Source organism: Aptenodytes patagonicus, chromosome 2, assembly GCF_965638725.1.
Source record: "Aptenodytes patagonicus chromosome 2, bAptPat1.pri.cur, whole genome shotgun sequence".
NCBI classification, from domain to species: Eukaryota; Metazoa; Chordata; class Aves; order Sphenisciformes; family Spheniscidae; genus Aptenodytes; species Aptenodytes patagonicus.
Window position 1 is genome coordinate 3,754,229 of NC_134950.1, and position 22,642 is coordinate 3,776,870.

The window sequence follows — 22,642 nt, forward strand, 5'->3', positions numbered from 1 at the left end:
GGCTGGAAGCACAAAGAGGGGAAAAATAACCGGTGAATATGTAACAGGAACAATTTGTTCTTGGATTTAGAGCTGTCTATGGACAATATGTAAGCCAGTGTTTTGAGTGAAATATTTGACTAATGATCCCTACAAGGAGCATGGAATAATTAATGCCTGGAAGTGCTATACAGGGATATGGGGAAGTTGGAAGTGGGTGTAACAGAGTCAGATCATGGCAGTATTTGAGAAAAGCCCACACCGTTGGAGGTAGCTTTTCAGGGGGGAACAAGCTGTGAAGAAAGTACGGGATGAAGAACAACCTGGATTCTTTAGCACACTTTTAAAGTACATTGTAAGAATGTGTTAAAAACAATCTTCCTGCATTTTGCAAGCAATCACAATGCTAGCTGCATATTTTTAATTGCAGCAAATTATTGACTTGCACAAGCTTTACAAAACATTGCTGAAACTCAGGCCATTATACTTAAGAATAATTGCATGAACTACTTAAATATTCAAACACTGATGAATAAACAAGTATTGTTCTGTATTAAGTTCTCAACAAATTGTTGCTTCTTCTGGTTGAACCTTGTGTTCATTGTAAAGACTACTTTCTTATGCCACTTCTAAAAGCTTATGTGCAAGTGCAAGTGCAACATATAATTCGAGGTCCTTTTAGTTAATTGCCCACACAGCTGAATTCTACACAACTGCTAAATTCCAAAAAGGCAAAATTGGAGCTGTTTGTTTATTTTCTCTTCAGTGGGAACTAAGCTTTCTCCTAATCAGTGACTGCAGCTGAAATGAATTCATCATCACAATAGTAAAACAAGAAGTGCATTCATTTAACAGCACGTTAAACTGTGCATGCATTTTAGCCCCTTTGCAATGTGGTTGCTATGGCATTTGTGGGTGGTGGTGAAGATGACAGGAGATTCTTAACATAAATGCCAAACCACGCTCTAATATATGTCATACTGACCTGCTATTAATTCAGTGGCTGCTCTCTTATCATAAAAAAAAGATCAGCTCAACTTTCACTTCAAGAATGGATGTGAAATTCAAAACAGCAGTGGCTATAAGAGTGTAAATCACATGACAGAAACTTTAAAGGTTGGGGTTTCTGTGTTGCTGGGGCTTTCTGAAACCATAGAAGGATAATAAGGAAATGGGAATAAGCTGACAGTCGCACTAAAAAGTTGGGCTGTGCACCTGCCCATGGACTTAGTTCTAGCAATTTCATCTTGCCATAAAATGTAATGATTGTCAGGAACATATATTAACTTAAATATGAGGTTTTAATTCCCCCCAAGTTTTTTCTAGGTGGATGTGAAACTTGTAGCAGAGCTGGGTATTTCTTTGGTCCCATGCTCTTTATTTACAAAGATTTTGGAAGTTTGATTTCCTTAATCTTGAGAAGAATCAAATAATGAAAAATCTCTTTCATGGTCCTTTTCCTTGGGACTGTGCTTATCATCTTTGTGCCAGGGTCCGGGGCTTCTTTTTCAGCTGCATGGAAGCCGTTCTCCATCCACGTGTCCTGCACATGCCTTTGGGCAGGGACAGATAACTGTTTTGTGTAATTGCCGCTATTGTTTCAATTATCTGTGTCTTTAACGAAGATTACTGGCTACTTACAGTTATATTAACTCTAACAGGGCTCTAAGACAGTCTTGTGAAATAAAACATAATTATATAGGAAGCAGAAGGTATGGATTTGTGTTTTCTACTCCAGATTAGCAACCCCATGAGCATCCTGTCTGGACCATACCAGTGGCTGGTGGCTTCTTGCTCATAGGAAGGTGACACCCTTCCTGCAGGCACACATTTCTGAAACCGCGCTGGAGGCTGGGTATCAACGAGCATTTAGAGTATGCTGGCGCTGGACTTTTCCCAGGAGAGCAGCCTGCCTTAAACCTGAGCTTCTCTGATGGTTGTGACAGGCTGTCGTATGGTGAGAAAGGTGCCGACTAAGACATTGCCTGCTGCTTGCACTGGCAAGTAAAATACTGCCAGAAATAAAGTTCAGGAGAGGATGCGAAACCAGCTTCTAGGTGCCAAGGCTTGTCCTCTCGTCTTTCCCTGCATTGTTTTCTGCCCTGCAGATCCTGACCAAGGTCACAGCCAGCGATATGCCCATTTCCGTCAGCCCCCAACCATAGAGCAAGCCTGAGCAGTAAATACTAGGACTATTCACGAGAGCATGCAAGCTCTCTGCACAGAGGCAGCCAGCGTTTCTCTTGTTCTCGAGCATTTCAGCTCATCTGGCATTTTTCGTTCAGGAGCATTAACCTACAGTCCAATATAATTATGTACTATATGCTCTTAAATTTTTAATTAGTTACTTGCACTCGAGAGCAAATGGTCTCTTTTTTCCCTTGATATACACACGTAACTCCTCTCAGTGTTAATGGGATTTACATGGGTTTATCAAGTGATAATAAAAGCCTAAACGTCAGCTTCTGCTAACATTTACTATGTAATTTCCTGCTCTCTCAACAGACAGGGAGTATAACTACGCACTATTAAGTGCAACATAACAAGGAGAAAAAACATTTAAGGTTAATGCTCGGCTTTACCCATGTCATTGTTGGAAATCTGTTACATACGCGGTTCTTTTTGAAGTGTTATGACAAATCACACAGAATCATAGAATCATAGAATCATAGAATCATTGAGGTTGGAAAAGACCTCTAAGATCATCGAGTCCAACCGTCAACCCAACACCACCATGCCCACTAAACCATGTCCCTAAGCGCCTCATCTACACGTCTTTTAAATACCTCCAGGGATGGGGACTCCACCACTTCCCTGGGCAGCCTGTTCCAATGTTTCACCACTCTTTCAGTAAAGAAATTTTTCCTTACATCCAATCTAAACCTCCCCTGCCGCAACTTGAGGCCATTTCCTCTCGTCCTATCGCTAGTTATTTGGGAGAAGAGACCGACACCCACCTCGCTACAACCTCCTTTCAGGTAGTTGTAGAGAGCAATGAGGTCTCCCCTCAGCCTCCTTTTTTCCAGGCTGAACAACCCCAGTTCCCTCAGCCGCTCCTCATAAGACTTGTTCTCCAGAATGAAGCAAATCAAAGGGAAAACTTAAGTTAAAAGTCATGAATAGGTCTCTTCTCCCCTGCAAAAGGGCACGCCTGTACTTTGAAACATCTGGGTGAGCAGAAGTCTTTGTAGGAGTCTGCGTGTTGGAGGTTGCAGCAGCAGAAGGGGAGGGTCCGTGCAGCACCTTGCTCTTGCTCTGAGGGCAATATATGAAGAAGATAACACCAGCTGGGCTGATTTAATCTATTCTTATGTGCCTCCAGTCTCCCGTCGGGCAGGCATGAAATAACAAGTCCTTCAATGCTACCTCGGCATTCCTTGGGGCTGGAAACAAGGTTTAGCCCCAAAGGGTGGGACTCATCTCTCCCACCTTCAGCTGTCTGCAGCATAGGTGCCTCCCGTAGCCTTCTTGTCCCTACAGTGCCTACATCTTTCCCCCAAATACTAAGGAATAAAACTAGCACACCTGAAGTTTGGTGACAGCAATTCCACCTGAACTGTGCATGAATGGCCCTGGCTTCTCCATGATTTCTAGCTACAAAGCTGTGGCCTGTTTCTTCCCTTGGAAGTGCCCTGGTCTTTAATGATGAGAAGAAACTGCTACGAACGGGTGTGCGCAAGGCTTGTCTCACCCGGGCTCTGTCCAGGCAGCTTTAGGGTAGAAAGGGCTACATTATAAACTGGATTATTGAGTCACAGCCATTTCTGCAGTTGTTCAAAACAAACCATTTTAAAATCTCTTCATAATGCCAGGTTTTTTTAATGCTTTGAGGGCTGTATTTTGCATTAAGAACTAACTTTCTGTGAAGGCTTCTCATGCAACACACAGAAACACACAGCCTGGATACATTTTATAGGCAGTTTCAGTGTAGGGTCTCACTATTGTTCTTCCAGCCATTTCTTAACGTGCCACAGCAGAGGTGACTTGTAAAGAGGAAGCTGAATGGGAAGGGAATATGGAAACACAAGCAATTTTAGTAACTGCTAATACAAATTCTAGCCACAAGCTTAACCACCTCCCAGAGAAAATCAGATTAGCGTTAGCAATAACACTGTGCAGATCTGTTTATTGGAAAAGTCAAAAAGGAAAACCTCCGTAGAGGGTGACTGCTCCAGGCTGAACTTCTGTTGGACAGATGCTGAAAACTGATCTCCCCTAGCACCCTACAGCCAGAAGGAGTGACACGCACTTACTGTGCCACCGTAACACGGCTTGATGGAATAGCCATGCAGTTCACTGCCTTTTATCTAGTGACTGAAATAAAACCGGAGAGAGGGTTGGGTTTTTTAAACTTTCATATTGGAAAACTTGCCTGTTCTAAGGGGAATGTCTTGCAGGCTCAGCTGCAGGCAAATACGGCCAGAAGCATCCCACACACATACCAACACATACATAGGGAGCCATACACAATATGCAAACACCCTGAAATCCCAAATAAATATCTTGAAAATCAGCTGTGCTCCAGGGGAAGCAAGGGGCCTGCCCACACACAGAATTAAGAAGTTAATTAGTGTTTAAATATTTCGTTGCAAGCTTTGGCACTATTAGTGCTTCAATGAGTATAAAACTAGCAAGAACAAGTGACTATGGGGGGGAAGAATGACTCTGTTTTTCAGTATGCTAAGATAAATGATAAACAAAAGTCATGCAGGTAAACTGTGCATGTTTTTTGTTACAGCTTTAATACGGCATGATTGGGAACTGAGGGAAATACTTTTATTTAAAAGTGTATTCATTTTGATCTAGCAGTGACCTTTTAATATGTTCAGGTCCCTGCAGGGGAGATGAAGCTACTTGTGGTCTTCTGTAAGAAAGGATGAAGAAAAAAGGCACTTCAAGATCACATAAAATCAAGGATCAGCCATGGGGAAATATGTTTTCACTCTCTTAAGTATTTTACCAGACTTGATGATCTATTCATTCTGATACGTTCCCCTGTATGACCTCAAGGTGGGATGGGTTTTGCTGGGTCTGCCAAGAAGACCCATCTGTCACCTATAGTTAGAGAAGAATGGAGTATCTCTACTATAGCTGGCAGTGGACAGATGAAATACCGCTTACCCATTCCTGGAGTCATTTTTATATTTACCCATCTGGGACGGAAGCTATGATTTTGTTTTGTTATCTCTTTTGAGTGCCACCAGCAGGTAGCTAATCTAGTGCTGGGGGAATCAAAGATGTCTAAGACCTTGCTGAAGTTTTTACTCTCCCCTTACTGTTACTGTACAACTGCAATGGGAGAAGATGGATGGTGGAAAAGAGTACAGATTTATACTTTACTCGCCACACCTTGGGCTTTTGGATTCTCCTTTTTTGAGAATAGAATAGAACAGAACAGAATAGAACAGAACAGAATAGAATATTTCAGTTGGAAGGGACCTACAATGATTATCTAGTCCAACTGCCTGACCACTTCAGGGCTGTCCAAAAGTTAAAGCATATACTAAGGGCATTGTCCAAAGTTTTTTAGCTCATTGTTTTTTAATTTACCTATAGGCCAAGTTTGCACATTGCCCCTAATGGCACAGCAATTTCACTGCAGATGTTGAAGCTATAAATTTCTCTTTTCAGGCCTCTAGGGGCTTAGTTATAAGATAGGTGCTTCTGCTTCCAGAAACATGACTAGCATGTCAAAATGGAAAGATCCTTGAATGCTAAATTTAAAAAAAGCACGAGCAGTAAAAGGGTTTTCAGGCTGAAGTATTCCGATCAGAATATGTGCTTACCAAGCTAAGAGTCTAGCAAATAGTTTTACATAGGACCAAAGCTTTATGGAAACATGCATCAAGGATGGAGAGGAAAAACATCACTACTTCAATGCTTACTTATTGCTGCCTGCATTACAATTGTGACAGTCTAACATTTTACAGTTCGCTTCTCTTAACAGCTGATAAATGGTTTGGGTTTTTGTGCGATTCTTTGTCTAGAGAAGTTCACTCGCATCAACAAGAATAAGATCAATGTTCCCCGAGCACAGCTGCAGCAAGGCAGCTGGCTGCCGTCAGTACACATTAAACTCACCTCTCAAAGTTCTCTTCCAGCTTTGCCACCAACTCATTTTTCTGACCTTGAGCAGGATGTTTTATCTGTTGAGGTACCACCTGGCACGCCTGCAGATGGGAATCCTTCTTACCTTTCAGAGACCGCTATCAATTTAGGTAAACCCATATCTATAATGTGCTTTGAGCTCTTCAGATGAAACATCGCAGAAGTGCAGGTATTACTGAAACACACAGGAAGAAGCCGTGGATAAAACAGTCTTTCTGGAAATGACTCTCATGGTCTCGATTGCCTGTATGCAGTATTTGTCCTCGGCTCGTTCTGGACACAGAGGTCTGAATGTGTTTTTTCTTTTAGACATGAAGAGGTGAATCAGCAATATTCCTTTATTTTATTAGAAACTGGTGCTTCTCTTTAACTCTGAGTAAGAGGAAAAGTAAATAAATGGAAGTAAATCTCAAGGTTTTTTTCCTCCCTTCTGGCTTCTACAACTGATACGCATGTTTGTGTGCATTTATCTTACAACTTTTAACTATATTTAAGAAAACTGTATAATGGTTGAGAACCCCAACATGTTTTTTTAAGCCAGACAAGCTCCACAGTCCCGTTCCCAACCCAGCCCCTCAAGCATCTTTACTGATACGGTTGTAGTAGGATGGGGCTGGAGTGAAAAGCAAGGAATGACAATACTTTAATTGAGCATTGCTGTTGAGGACTCAGCATCTTAAAACCCCGGCCCAAAGGACTCTCTTTCATCAGGGAAACTGCAAGCTTGAGAATACTAAGGATGCTAAATATATCTGCCACAGTGAATGATCCCTGGCCCCTATGCAAGGAAGTGCAAAGTAGTGATGTGCTTTGCCCCATCACTGGCAGTGTTCAAGATCAGGCTGGTCAGGGCTTTGAGCAACCTAATCTAGTGGGAGATGTCCCTGCCCATGGCAGGCGGGTTGGACTAGATGAGCTTTAAAGGTCCCTTCCAACCCAAGCCATTCTATGATTCTATGATTCTATGATGTGCATGGTTTTCAGGGCTAAACCCTCTCTAGAGCAGACTGATGCATCTACTTGGGGCTCCTGGGGCTCTTCCCTGTTGCCATAAGCCCTAACTGAATTTTTTTTGAGGGTGTAAAGCCTTTTAGTAGGGTGGTGGAGGACTGTATAGGTCAAAGGGAGATAAATCTATAGAACTGCTTGTACGATCCCCTGGGAGTGGTCTTTTAAGTGAACAAACCCAAACACCACAGCTAGTTTTTATTTCAGAGGGAAGTATCTGAGTGACTCCCAAAGACAGCTGGGACTGAACTGATGTTTTCGCATTGCGGATGCTCAAGGGAGAGGACTCAAAAGGGAACTGGGAACTAAGTTACTTAAGAGGGTGGAGACACAGGGAATTGGCTGCTGCCTGTGGATACAGAACAGGAGAAAAGAAGGGAAGGGAAAGAAAAGAACTGTTTAACCTAAGGTACAACCTGGGGAAAAAGGCAAACACATGACATCACAGACAAATGTATGGTGGAGACTGAAAGAAGGTTTCTCACTCGTGACTAGTTTACTACACACCCTTGAGTAGGACTGGGAAGTTACCTGTTTTGTGGTTGAATGTGACCAACTCAGGATCAGGCTCATGCCATGAGGCGGTTGGTGATAGCAGGGCACCGCACTGCTCATGAGCTTCCTTTCAGTCCCAACCTTGCTCATTGCAGGATGGGCCCAATCTATGTGTTGCCTTACTCTTCTCAGGATAGGTCCCCAGGCCTGAGTATTTCTTTTCATAGAAATAATAATGAATGTTAAATAGTAGCATTTATTTTAAAATAAACAATAAATATGAATAAAAGCATAAGTTAAAGGGCTTGCACCTCAGTTGGGATGAATAGGGGCAGTTCTGCTCACTTCTGTGGCCACATTATGGCAACGAAGGATTTGGTGCAAATAAAATTAATCGCCAAAAAAGGACTTGATCTTCTTTTGGACTAGGAGTATCATCAGCTCCTTCCTTAGTCTGCTTTTCCAAAATACTGCTGAACAAGAGACAAAAAAGGCTGAATGACTGCAAAGCTGCAAGTATTTGGCCAGTTTAACAGTAGTAGAAGCTATTCTCCTATAGTAATCTCTTCCTCTGTGGGCTCACTTCGGTTTATTTTAGCTCATGAATGAATGTATCAAGTATGTCTCTTGACATTCAAGACAAATACTTTAATTTAGAGCGAGAAGGCCAAATAATGAAGGATTGTTGATCTATGTACCTAAAAATAAACATCACCAAGCCCATATTTAAGGACATCAAATATTCCACAGGTGACTTTCGAGTAATTTTAATACTTGACACTGCAGCTGCAGTGTAAGAAAGACAATGGAAGCCTAATGGACTCTAAACCAGCCCTCATTTATTGTGGTCAATAGTCTAGTATTTGTATTATTTTTACTGAGGGGACATTGTTCAGCACAGTAGCTTAAAAATAACACTCCTATTGCTATTGAATTTGTCCTTTTTAATTTTTGCTTCCTGTGGAGTACTTCTCAGGCAGAGACTGACTAAAGTGGTGCAGGGACTGGATCTATCCACGTAAAAACTAGGGCTGCGAACTCTCTCATAATTTCCACTAGATGTAAATAAAACCGCTCCAACTCTTCACCAGCCCTAGAGAAAGGGTGTTCTCTCCACTGCAGAGAAATTACACATAAACTTGGCATTCCAGAAGCTCTATTGCCAAACTTCATGTAATATTTTATCTAAACTTAACATTTCTATCTTTTCCACATGCACAGTGACTCTGCTTTCAAACAGTTCAGTGGTTAAATCTCTCAGGTACCATATTAAAGCAAGCCTCGTAAGATAGTAATTCTGTGCACAAAACATTGGAAGTTAGCTTTTTTGTAATAGGGTATATTCAAAGAAAGTTAAATAATTGATTTGAAACTTTTCAACTCACAGAGAAATCCAACTGTAAGACTGAACACATGCATCTGAGATCAAAATAGCAACAACTGTAAAATGAGTAACTAATTTTATTAAAAGATCAAGTTTTATAAAAGAGGAGTACTAATTTATACCATGATCCAGTGGTACTTAAAAGACACTAGCATGTTGTACTGCATTATGGTTAAAAAAGTTAGCTGCAATTTGCCTTCAACAAAACAAAAACTTTGGAAGTAATTTAAAAAATCTGTAAGGTCGGTCTCAGCTTTATAACATGGCTAAGTAAAACTGTGCATGGCTTGGCAAACTGCAAATGGAACCAGAAGCTAGGTTCTCTGAAGGGATTTTCAGTAAATTATTTCTCTTTTCCTATCTATAAATTTCAGAAATCTTTAGAAATCTATTTAGTGTCTAACTAGCCATCTTAAAACATGCTAAATTCAGAACTTCTCTAAAACCTAGTGTTGTTTTCATTTAGAGCTAATAACAGCACAGTGAAATCTTACTTTCTGCACTAGATACCCTATGCATTTTTCCCCTCCCGGTAGCACGCTATAATCATGTGCACATGCATGTAAGAACATTATAGCGATGTGCACATTATATGCACACACAAACCATATTACATTATGGCAGTTGGTATAATCTGGTCCTTAACAAAGACAATTGCTTTTCAATGTACTAGAAAGCTTCTAATTATTCTGGAATTCTCACTTCTGAAACATTATAAAGATTAACAGAGACTAACACTCTTTAAAGGATACAGATAACCATATAAAACTAAAGCCTACAAGTGGTCTCTTGCTATAGGAAGGGTAGGAGAGGTATACGTGCTAAGGAGCCCAGGTGCTAATATCTGGAAGAAACACTGCAAACAGCATACGGCTCTTCGTTTCCCTACCCAAGAATTTCAACTGGCGGCTCTGCAGCTGCTTCCGAGTTTCTGAGCTAGCCGCTGTAATACCTTGATATCCTCAAGGAGCTTTTTTTCCTTACTAAATCATAACAATGACAAAATATATAACTATTCCCAAAATACCATGTTTCCCAGAATATTTACATAGGATTTCAAGGTGAACTTAAGGAAAACAATATTCTCTGCGGATATTAAGATTTTTCTTGGCACCTGGTTAGAAGCGATGGACTTTATTTCTATTCTTGACATCAACATCTGTGAGTTTCTGTTTTCAGACAAATTGCAGGGCTCCTCTCCTTACAGCAAAGGGAACCAATATGTACTTCTACAGACAGCAATTTGCTTTTTAAGTATGAAATCTCTCAAATGTCTTAATGGTCTTTTTTATTACATATTTTATTACATATTTATTACTTATTTTTATTACATTTTGTTTGCATTAATCCGATTTAAATCATAGTGAAAGACAGCATTGGGATAACTATCAGGAGCTTGAAAAATCTCTACACTTGTTGCACCTGCTTGGTAAATAAACAAAGCAGCTCAGACTGTAACTAGCTTAACATAAAAAGATTTAAAAAAAAAGTCTGATGCAGGAGCTGATCTAGCAACATCAAAACAAAAACAAAACAGTAAGGAAATCTGCTTCTCCGTTACGCACATCTCCAGTCCTTCACTGAAACTGTAGGAGTTTTTTTCCTAAAATACAGATAAGAGGGTTGGGAAAGCAACAACTGTATGAAGAAAGAGAAAAAACCTTGGCTTACACACTTTGTCTTCAATGTTCTTTTCTGAACCTCTCCTAATTGTAACTCCCGTTATCTTCCCATAGCTATCAAATTACTACGCCTATTTTACAGACTAGAACTGGAGGCATCAAAACACTAAACGACATTAAATCCCACGTGAAGTTCGCAGCAGAAAAAAAGACCTAACGCTGCACTGCTTCTTCTAACTTGCAAATTCTTTGACAGTTAAATATCCTGTATATGTATTATGCAGATAAGTAATACTCTTACAAAGTTAATATTGTGATGTGCAAAAAATGCCGGTCTAAATAAATAATAAGGAATAATCCACATCTGATTTACAAGGCTCTTTCCCTTCCTGCATACCAAAGCAGCCAGGTAACTTTCTAGAGAGGCAGACATCCATAAGAAAGAAATGTCTGACTCTTCTAGAAAGAGAAATCCATAATTTGGTACACTCCTCTTTTGCTGTTCCTGAAGCCTTTGTTCAAAGTGATACTTCTGTTATAAAGCTAAATAGTCATACTTTTCAAACTGGTTCAATAAAAAATAAAACTATTAGAGTTTTTTCTTTTTGGGGGGAGAATAACATTTTCAAGAACAAATTCTGATGAAAAGCTGTGTTACAGATGATTCAGCTGCTGTCAATTCACTTTTCTATAGCTAATAGTGACTTTGATGCAAGAACGTTAGATTGCCACAAAGAACAAAAATCTTTGTGCCAACTGAAATGCATCCGGCTGTAATCTTTCTGTTATAGCAATTGTTTTCAGAATAAAGGAACCCAAGAGAAATATTTGCATTTTTCAGTACTTGCTACATGAAACTGAAATGGCAGACAACATGAGGATATATAAGAATATAATTGTTAAGGAATGTGGTCTATTCTTCAGAGGTTATTGTAAAGTATGAACTCACTCCGACATGTGCCGCAATCAACTCATTTAGTCCTGCAAAGCAAAACACACTGATTTAAGTCAAACCACAGGTCTTCTCTCTTACCCTTTTTTTTTGTGTGTGCAATATTCTTCCTGCAAAGTAAATAAACTCATGTGGTACTGAGGTAGTCAGATACAAAGGCACTTCACAGAACACCTCCAGAAGACACAAAGTTGTTATGCATGTACTGAGAAAACCAGTAGGCAGAACTGCATGTGTAACAGAGAAAAGACAACAAAACAAAAAATCTCTCTTTTTCTATACTGCAAATGCATACACACCAATGAATGTCAGCCACTGTACTGAAGGGATGAAGAACAGGATATCCACGAGTTCGACAATCCTGCAAAGAAAGTATTTTCCAGTGCATCACTGCCTTCTAAACATATCTGCTATGATAATTAGCTCCATATTTTATCCATTGCAGAGGCTCTTTTCAAAAACTTTGTGCAAGAGTCCTGTCTCTGCAGAATCCTAACTGAGAATAAATTATCAATTGTTAATTAGGCAACTGAAGAGCAAGGACCTGAACTCAAGAAAATTACAATCCTCTTTTATTCCATTTTTATTCCAGCTTTCAAAGCAGCACAGGATGAACAAATTAGAGGAATGACAGAAACCTTCTACCTCCTGGATGACTTAAATTTATGAGGTCACTCATTCAGTGGTTCCCAAGGAATGACTTCATGGAGGCAGCAGGGACTCTCTATGCAGCCATTGTAAAATGAATTCACAGAGGTCAGCAATATCTTGCCTATAACTTAAAGTAACTCTTTTTAACAAGAGGAAAGTGTAATGCAAGGGGATTGCCTCTGAAACAGGATACAGGATAGGAAGATTCACCCCACCCCAGAAGTAAGTGCTAGAGCATGTCCTTGTCATCATGTCCCACAGTGCAACACAGCTATCAAAGCCAATGACACCTGGTCCAATGGAGCGATTAGAGCCCCTATCCCCAACTCTTTTGTTAGAGAAGAGAAAAAGAGTAAATTTCCAGGGCCACAACTTTAGGAAAGATGAGGAGAACCCTATAACTCAGAGGAAAGCATATGGAACAAGTACTAGTCCTGTATCCCACTCCTAAAATCTAAATCAAAGTAGTATCAAAGTCTTCATGATTCTGGGACAGATCCCAAGATGAATGGTCACATTGTCTCATCAAAACTCCTTCCACCTAGAATTAAAAATTAGGTTGATAACAAATTTGGATACTACAGTTGAATAAACAGAGACTGGAAAATAAAGAAAACATTAGTAGAATCAACATTCACATACATTCAAAATCATTCACTGAATATGAGACTGGTCAGCAATGACCATCAATACCCACAGAAAATAGACTCCCTACTTAATGTGTTTGGTTCTGTGTTTGAAAGTAAATCTACAGAAAATTATTCTCTGATGTCTAAAATGCCATTTAAAGTGGCTGAAAGGATTGCAGAAAGGAGATTTTGTTTGCCATTTGCTCAGATGTTGAAAAAAATGTGGAAGAAAAAAAGACAAGTTTTCCTAAATGTGGTCATTGTAACCTTTTAGACGATAGGCGTTCAGAACATTAGTTAATCTTATCATAAACAGATAAAGCTTAACACAGTCATAAAATAAAAAAGTTAAAATATTCCTCACCAATCATCCCTGCCCTCCTTGCTAGCGGGACTGATGTCCCATGGGCCCAGCGGAGATCAGGAGGATTAGATCTATACATTCACATCTGACTGCTGTAAGTGTGTTGAAATTTGCATTAAGTACAAGAACTCCTTTGATCAAAACATCGCATACATTTTACACATCAAGGGGCTCTACAGAAAAAGTGTACGCTTACCAAAGTGGCTGAAGGGATTTTTGGGAGGGATTTGACGGAGAACAGGGTGATGACACTACTGCCACACTTCCTGCAAAAAGCTGACTTGATCTGATTAATGACAAAGAACCGGAACTGTGTAAGGACAAAATTAAAAAAAAAAAAATTAGTTTTTTCAGTACCAGTTTGACTAAATGAAAATATAAGGATCATGGGTTGGCTCAGAACTGGAAGAGGCAAAAGGCTGTATCTTTACTGGGAAAGCCACCAAGTGCACTCTTGGAACGTAAGCACTGCGGCTCCAACCCCGGCTTGTCCCACAAGCTAGCCCCGCTGATAGCGCGTACCCCTGAATACCCTCCTGCTCTCTCGAGCCTTTCTGAGAAAAGTGTGCAATACAGCTCAAGGCATCAAAACGGTAGAAAACTGCAGAAGATAAGTCAACGAATCCAAGTGTTTCTAAGTGTCCGTAAGAACTCCATCCCTTTATGCTGCTTGGTCTCAACAGAATGCAGTTTTAAAATGTCAGGTTTGGTTTGGCTCAGCTATAAGTTTGGCTGAGGTTTGGTTGGCAAAAAAAAAAAAGAAAAGAAAAGAAAAGAAATAAAAAAGGTTGGTTTCTATCATGGAAGCCAAAATAAAATGAGAAGAAAAGAATCTCTGATGGAAAGAACAGCCCTTTGGGATAGATCGTGAATTTTACTTCCCATGCCATCACACTAGGGCTTCGTTGAGAGTCTCCTGACTCTCTTGTGCTTTCGTACTGACCGGACACAGAATGAGTCTCTCCTCTTTCCTTTTAATTTCCATTTCTTACTTGGAACCAGTCTAACTAAGCCAACGTGGGACCTTTCCTTTCTTTCTAGAAATCAAAGCTACCAGTCAGGACAGAGACTTTGTTTGATTTTCTAGAAAGATAAATAAACTTCTTGATCCCATGCTTCCACCCAGTCACCATGCTGAAAGGCCAGGTAAGGTGGTCTACGTTACCGTTAGGGTAGCAACGCTGCAAACACACATCAGAAAATGAAGAAGCAGTACTGGGAGGGTTCCCTTGCTGCCATGTTTGTTTTTAGCCAGCTATATCCAGGCAAAAATTGTCTTGTTTTTGTTTTCAGGTTTTTTTTTTGTTTCCCACTGGGAAATCTAGGAGGTTATTACCCTGCTTCTAATTAACACATTAACATTTGCTTTGGAAGTTTTAGTTAATAACAGCAACTCATCAAGTGGGTCCCCCAGCTGCTAATTAGTTTTTTCCACACCAAATTTTCTACCTGAAATTTCCTTCCTGATCCTGTGTAATTTTGCCGATTTCCCTTGGAACTTTTCTTAAGAATTTGTGTTTTGGGTTTTTTTTTAATAAATTAGAAAAACCTCCACTGGTGACTTTCTATTCAGCTTCTACTCTAGACGCTGCCCAGAAATGCTAATATAATAGTTTGCCTTCTTTTTTTTTTTTAAATCCAGAGAGAAGCAGATATGTGCACATTAACATTATTAACATTTTGGTGCCTTTAATTGTTCAAGTCTGTACCTTCTAACCATGAGGCTGCACATACCACTGTGCCCCTAATTGCTGTAACACTCATCCTCCATCCGTGTGGCATTATTCACTGTTAAATGTGGGACCTGATCCCTCAAGGTAAACCAGGCCGCTCACCCTACTGATTAAATATGAAAACTCCCACGTGAGAAAACGTTGCAGCATAAGGTTTGCAGCAGATTGTAACTCTGATAAGATGGGCGTTGTCATTTCATTTCTATCTACTTCTAAAATAGGTATTTACTATATACTTCTCTTTCAACAGTGTCAGAGTACATACAGATATGTATATGCATACATATCCTTATGTATGCAGTTGAAGACTTCTTCATCAGGGGTTGATTTAAATGATTTAAAAAAAAAATTCCTCTTACGATGAAGAATGTTACTGTGTATTTTGTGAAACATTTAACATCTTGCCGTCTTCTCCTTTTTTCCAAATCCTCCTGCATTTCATTGTCACAGCTTGAAATAGCCCTGCAGCTCAGAGCTACCTGTCTCTCACAAGCCTGATCACTCTGGTTGCTTTAATGAATATTTACCATCCTGCAGAAAAGCTGAAGATGCCTGACTGCAGCTGTGCTCCAAAACACTGGAAAGAACTCATTCTCTTCAGAGCCATTACCCCCAGCTTCATCACTTAATAAAAGGAAAGACAATACACGCTACACTATAATGAAGTTTCCTACCTTTTTGTTTATACCAATGCAGCGCAGGTTTAATAACCACTGTAAATTAAATGAGATAATGGCATGGACTGGACAAATAATACCATTAGTATTAAACCGGATGTCTTACCTCAATGTTAATCAGTCAATAATAAATTATAGGGGATAGTCTTTTTTCCACCTACCAACAACCTCTATGTAGACAGAGCAGGCAAGAAAATTATTTTACTTTTCTGCGCTAGTTCGCAAGAATCAGAAGAAAACAAGAATCTTAGAAGACAAAGGCGCAAGTCACAACTTATAAAAGTTTAGCTATGTAAAGATTTAGGCTAATTACCTAGGCTCTCCTGTAGTCAATTGAGAAAAATGGGGGTAATCAGAGAGCGATTCATTGTATTCTCAATAGGTAGGATGGATGAGCTTCTGGAAGTGCCTTTCTCATAGGCAATTAGTTTGGATGAGACACTGAAGTTGGAGGGGAAAAAAACCCAACACCTAGAGACAGAGCAGAGATTTGAATCTGGAGGCTTTATAGTCACTACAGGAGCCATGACTATCATCCTACTCGTGTCTCATGAGTTTCTGCTGAAACTATCATTTTGGATAACCATGTAACTTTTCATTGGACGTCAACACAGCTCCCCTCTCCCAGCTGAGAGCTTGAATCACCAGCTTTTATGGAACTTCCTCTACGTTTGACTCAAAATTGCATTCTGTAACGTGAGAAAGATTTCCCAGCAAGTGTTTTATCACAATCAGTATGTTGCTGAAGGCTTCTGTTTTTACAAGCATTTTGCTGATGAAAGAAAGCAACAAGAAACCAACAAAAGAATTCTCACCAGTACCTGAAACAGAGACTTTTCAGGAATTGCTACAAACCATCAATTTGATGTATTATTTTGGGCTTGCCTTCATCCCATTAAAACCAATGGGAAAGCTCCCAAGGACTTCAGACAGCATACTTCTTTTCCATATGAAAAAGTGTAACTATTAAAAGATTGAGCAGAAATACAAGAATCAGATTCACGGTTCTACCATTGCTCCGGCTTTACTCTGTCTCCTCCATAAATCACCCACATATCTCTCAATAGTTTTTCCACCTGTAAAATGGAGAGAATTGGCACACTGATGTTGCCCAGAGAACTTGCAGAGGAGAAAGTTATAAAACCACAGGAAGAGTCATTATTTATTAAAGCAAGGACATTTGAAAAGATATCTAAATGAAGAATGTTTATTAAACGTGTATATAAAATCAATAGGATATACTATGCATGACAGAAGGTAGGTATTGCTACTATCTTGTATGCGTAGGATATAGCCCTGGAGAAGAGCCATTTGCTTTTAGGCCTGTTCATCCAGTGAGTAAGTATTTGAGTTGCCAAATTCACACGTCTCAGCTTTCCAGTGTAAAAAACGGGTATAACTATCTTCTTCACAAGTTTGCTCAGAGGCTAGAACACTTTGACATCTTTGGACAAAGGCTGAGACAAAGGAGAAGTGATTAATAATCAGGATCAAATGCTTGGAAGGGTCATTTAGTGCAATTCCCTGCTATTGCTAACAACCACATCATAAAAATTTATGAAGCTCCATTTTCCCTTTCATTTTCCCTTTCCAGTATTTATACAACCCCTTCCCTGTATATTAATCAGAAAATATACTCCTGTTTTATTCACGCATTTCCTTCCATTTTTACTATCCCAGTCCTCAAGAGCATTCAATTTTTCCCGTGTATTACTGTGAACATCCCCTTTATTGATGTCTCCCAACTTTCTGTCATCAGTCATTTTAATTAGCACATTTCTACCTTTTCTGGCAAGAGCATCAATAGTCATCCCAAGACCAATAATTATAAAATAACTGAAATCATTCTTCCTTCCTTCCTTCCTTCCTTCATTTCTGCATAGTGGTCCAGCTTCAGTAGAAAGGGTAGAGCGTATTTGCTATCCTGTCCAGCCTACAGCCTGCTCGTTAAAGGACTCTCCCAGGAGACTGACAGATTCAGTTATGAATCTCTTGGGCTAAGGAAGTCACTGAGTCTCCCATTTTGTTAGTAACTACTCTAATGGTCAAGCATTTCTATAAAAGATGGCTAGGAATGCTGTACTGCTGTTTAAAAGAGTTTCTAGGACTTATTTTTATATGGTCCTCAATGCATTTGTATCATATTCAGAGCTTACCTGATGGATTGGCTCCTGTAGGCGCTTGGAACATTTTAGGTGGGATTCACATGAAAAACTGTATTTACAATCTAGGTACCTACTTGTTTAGCATGTCTCCCTCGAGTTTCCTTGTACTGCCTGGAAAACTAATAAACGTAGGGGAGTTTTAAGAGTGCGACTTGTCTTACCCTAAAGTAAACTACCCATGTTTGATCAGATAAATCACATCCCACATGCCATTGACTATATTGACTAGTTCTCCATCAGCTATAAAGGCAGCCCAGCGAGCTAGCTTAGCTGCAGATACGCTTAAACCAAAGCAAAATGCGTCCTACTTCCAGTTTCCAGACACACTGGCAACTGCCAGAGGTGGGAGGTTTGGGATCTGCTCAAGCTCAGGCTGCCTGGGGCACGCAGAAGAACAAAAACTGAGTTCGACTGCCACTAGAGGTAAGCGATGGATTAATAGGGACTTTTAAAATTACTATTTCAGACTTAGGTTATTAAATATACTCAATGACTGACAAGCATGCAGACACTGTGGTCATATATAAGTAACCATGCAAGTATTTCCTTGAAAGAGAATATCCCAGTCTTGAAACAAGAGAACAATTGTGCCAACCGCTGCCACCGTGGAAATGAGGCAAGGCCAGAGGTCCCAGAAAAGGCCACAAAGCGAGTTCGTCTGAGGCGTTTTCACGCCTCCAAGCAACCGGGACGCCCGGTCACAGATGAACAGGGCGACACCGAGGACGCAAGCTTGAGCGTCGAGAGCCGCTTCTGAGAAGTGGAGTGAGGACAAGGGGTTAAACTTCCCCTCTTCCCGAGCTAACCTCCCCTTTCCACCGGCCCTTCAGGATCTGCGTTGCCTCGGGGAAGGAGGGCGGGAAGAGCCCCTGAGGCCGGCAAAGGGACGGGATGCGCCCCGCCGCCATCGCCGCGGCCGCCCCGACAGGCTTCGAGGCGGCGGCGGGGACTAACGGGCTCGCGCCACCTGAGGCCCGCGCGCCGCGCCTGCGCAGGCGGGGCGGGGCGGCTCGGCTCCCCCCCCCCCCCCCCCCCGGTTTGAGGGGCGGCAGCCTGACCCCCCCTCCATCCCCCGCAGCCATGTTAGTGTGGGGAGCGAACCGGGCGGGGAGGGAGGGAGAGGGCAGCCGCGCATCCCATGGTGCAGCGCGCCGGGAGGGCGGGGGAGCGGCCTGGAGTGGCCGGGGCGGGTAGGCAGGCAGGCAGGCAGCTGCCCGCGCCGCCGCGGAGACCCACCTAGAGTGGGGCGGCAGGCGGGCGGCCTCAGCAGCCGGCGCCGGCGGGACAACTCCGCCGCTTCTCTTTGCCTCGCCCCAGCTCGCCGCGGCCCCTCCGCCCGCCGGGGGCCGGCCGGCCGGCCGGAGGCGGCTGCCCGCAGCGCGGTGAGTGCTGGCGGCAGGGGCTGCCGGAGGAGGAGGGGACGGAAGGGGAGAGGGGGACAGGCGGGGTGAGGCGCACAGGCGGGGTGAGGCGCAGCGGCCCCAACGGCCCTAACTTACATAAGGGGGAGAGGGGGGCGGTGGAAGGAGGTGGGGGAGCAGCGGCTTCTCCTTCCGTGTGTTGCCCCCCCCCGTACCCAACCCCCCGGCTCGGGGTGCGACGGCGGCCCCGTCTCCGCAGGGGAAGAGCCGCCCGTTTCTTCTGTATCCCTCGGGAGGGGCTGCCATGGACACCGGGGAGGGGGCATAGGAGACACCCCCCACCACCACCACGGGGTATGCGTGCTGTGCATACGTACATGCACACACCAACCGCACGCCGTGGGTGCCCGCGGCCGGGGAAGCCTCCCGCGGCTAAGGGCACCCCGCGGCCGGGGAAGCCTCCCGCGGCTGAGGGCACCCCGCGGTCGGGGTGCGAGCGAAGGGCTCCGGCCGGCCGAGAGGGAAGGCGGGTAGGGGTGGGTGGGCTGGGGGTCCGGGCAGAGCCGCTTCGCTCTCCCGCGGCGCCTGCGAGGGAGCTTCGTTGGGCGGTGTTGGGGGGACGGGCAGGATGGGAAGGGAGCGGGAGAAGAGGAGGCTGCGGGGAGAGGTCATCTGGTGCACCGCCTGCCCTTCCACCCCTTCCCGGGGCGAAGCCGGCCGCCCCCTCCACCCCGCCCGCCCGGGAGGCTCGGCCCGCGGCCGGCCCTCCCTGCTCCCCGGGGCCGGGGCGGCCGCACCGGTCCGGTCCCACCGGATGTGGCGGGAGGCGGCTCGGTGCTGGCGGCTCGGCGGCGGCGGGGCCGCGGCTCGGCGAGGCGGAGCGGAGCGGGACGGTCCGTAAAGTAAACAAAGGGAAAGGAGAGGGAGGAGGAGGTGTCCCCTCGCTGCCCGGAGCCGGGCTGCCTGGCTTGCCCCTGCCTCTCTCTAGGCGTGCTGGTAAATCTGTGGTTGCCTCTTAGGGCCTGGGTAGGAGCGCAGGGGAAGTGGTTGAGGTTTCTTCTTTTTGTGCGTGTTGGGGTTTTTGGGGGTTTGGTTTCGGGTTTTCTTTTTGGGTTTTTTTTTTTTTGGTTTGTTCTGTTACTGTGCTCGCTAGAGAGTGGTGGTGTTTGATCCAAAGAGAAGCAGGGACAGCTCTTTGGTCACATACGCATTTAAACGCGGAGATAGCCCCCTAAATGTGTAGCGGGGAAGGGGGAGCAAGCGTTCTTCAGCGTGGCTTTTGACTGACCCGGCTGGTGCCACAGAAGTTGGATTAGATAGAGGAGCCTTTGCACTTCTTGAAGAAATTTGATATTTTTTTTTTTCGGTTGTAAACCCGATTTTGGAGTATATTAAGAATTGTACTTCTGCAGCTGTAACAGTATCTTTTTCCTTAAATCCCTGGGACTAATTTTGAAGCATATGCTGCATATTGCCAATTTTCACATCCATTCTCTTTCCAAACCTCCTTTACTCAGATGATGCTTTTTTGGAACAAGGGGTAGTCTTTCTCTTTGATTTTCCTTTCTTTTTTTTTTTTCCTGGCTGAAAGACTGTTCACTGTATTGTTTCTGTGTTAAATAAGACCGACTGCGAGTCAACTAAGTGCTCTGAAAGCAGAGCGTATCCTGTAGGCCCTAGCACTCTTGCAGCGTCAGCCTGCAGCTCAGTTTTTGGCAGTTTGACTAGGATAATAGCAGCGCTGTAGTAAATGCGTTGCACAAAAAGTTCACTTGAAAGGAGAAACACTTACATTAAATACTTCAATATGAATCCCTAAATGTTAGCTTAAAAGTGAAGTGGTACTGCAATGTCCCTTAAAAATTCAGATGCCTTTGGTTGTTTAATATCCCCCCCCCCCCCGATTAATTGGAAAAGTCCCACATTCCTCAAAGCTAATCTGCCTTTATCATCTCTGATTCTGTTAAACCTGGGTAAGATCAAGAGCATAACTGGATTGGGGCCAGAAAATATTAAATGTTACATAGTTATTTGGAATAGCTTGTTATCTTACTGATGTTGTCCATGTCCAAAATTCCACCACTTCCTTTCTCCACCCGGCTCCTTTTTTGTTACCTCTGAAATCAGGCTGTGGGATTTGTGGGAACACCTTTGCCTGTATGGTGTGATTTATGGATGGGGGCCACAGCCTTTGGATTTCTTAAAGCGAGGTTTACGGCTGAGATTCTGTAAAGAATGTGGATGTGTGCCTTTGAGATCAGAGCCCATGCAGTAAGTTTAATGGACCTAAAATCTGGGTTACTGTTAACAAAACAGACAAAAAACCCCCCAAAAGAGGGAGGAGACACTAGTTGCTGGGAAACATTTTTCTCTCGCAGGACTGTAAACTCTACAGGCTATTCAGCAAGAGAAAACCAGTTCTGAAATTAATTTGTCTTTTGTGCTATTACATCTTCAATACAATTTTTGTAGAACATGGCTTGGACTGATGTTTGTGTTGGTTGACCTTTTATTTTGTGGGAAGGTTAAAATGTACACATAAAAGGATGATAGCATAGTACTTATTTGTCAAAAGCTCTAAGCTTTATTTGGCCTCAGCCTTAGGTATTATTAAAAGTACTAAGCATGTATAGTTGACATAGCAATCAACTAGTAGCGTATTGGAGTACTTAATCCAGAAATGAATATTTTTAGAATAGCACTTGTCTTGAATATGTAATTTGCTGAAATAGCTTTAGAAATTGTTTCAACTTGTAGATATCTAGTGATGTAACTTTGCTTCAAAGTATGTTACATGTTGTTAAAAGGGCTTTTTTTTTTTTTTTTAATACAATGGTTTACCACATGGTGATTAATAGTTGAATGGGGGAATCTTGGTTTTGTAAATTCCACCAAGCTAATAGATATTTGGGGGGATGATAGGAAGAGAGAAAAGCAGGAGTGCTTTTCGGAGATTAAGCAGTAAACCAGGTGGCTTTGATGGTTTAGAAAATTGTCTTCTATTTTTTAATGCATCTATAAATGTGTGGTGGGTTTTTTTCAGTAAGAGAGTAACTCAAGAAAGAAGTTATTTCTTGCCATTTGTATAACAAAATGATTGGTTTTTTTCTTGCCCTGGTAGGCATTGCTGTGTGTAGCAGTATGGTCTTTCATATGATATAATGTTCATAGTAACAATACAGGCTATTCCCATTCCTTTTATATCTCTTAGGATTTGTGGAAAAGTCTTTTTCACTATGACAGAGAGCTTTCTGTGTTCTCAAAGTACAGTTTTGAAGTACATTGTGTTGCTGGTTGTTCTTAAATATATGTATGTGTATTCATCTACAGGTTTTTGACAGCTGCCTGCATTGGTGTTTAAACAATAGTCATGTTTTGCAGAATATTGGTAACTATAAGTAGGTTGTAGTTCTGCTGTAAAATCTATATATTCAAATCTTGTATGTTTTTAGTCTTGCATAATTTTTTGTCTTAAATTGAACATTTGTAGCTTTCATTTGATGTAGATTATTGC

The 22,642-nt window shown here is 42.3% G+C and overlaps 1 protein-coding gene across 12 annotated transcripts in view; it reads left to right on the forward strand.

Moving 5' to 3' along the window:
• The first annotated feature begins 19,047 nt into the window (after positions 1 to 19,047).
• Positions 19,048 to 22,642, forward strand: part of PTK2 (protein tyrosine kinase 2) — a 226,338-nt gene continuing 222,743 nt past the window's right edge. For 8 of the 12 annotated variants that reach the window (XM_076329028.1, XM_076329027.1, XM_076329029.1 and 5 more), the window contains exon 1: positions 19,083 to 19,149. The gene's annotated coding sequence lies outside the window, so the exon portion shown is untranslated. Of the gene's footprint in view, positions 19,150 to 22,642 lie in introns of all 12 variants that reach the window. The other 4 variants (XM_076329036.1, XM_076329037.1, XM_076329035.1 and 1 more) reach the window with 3 other exon arrangements.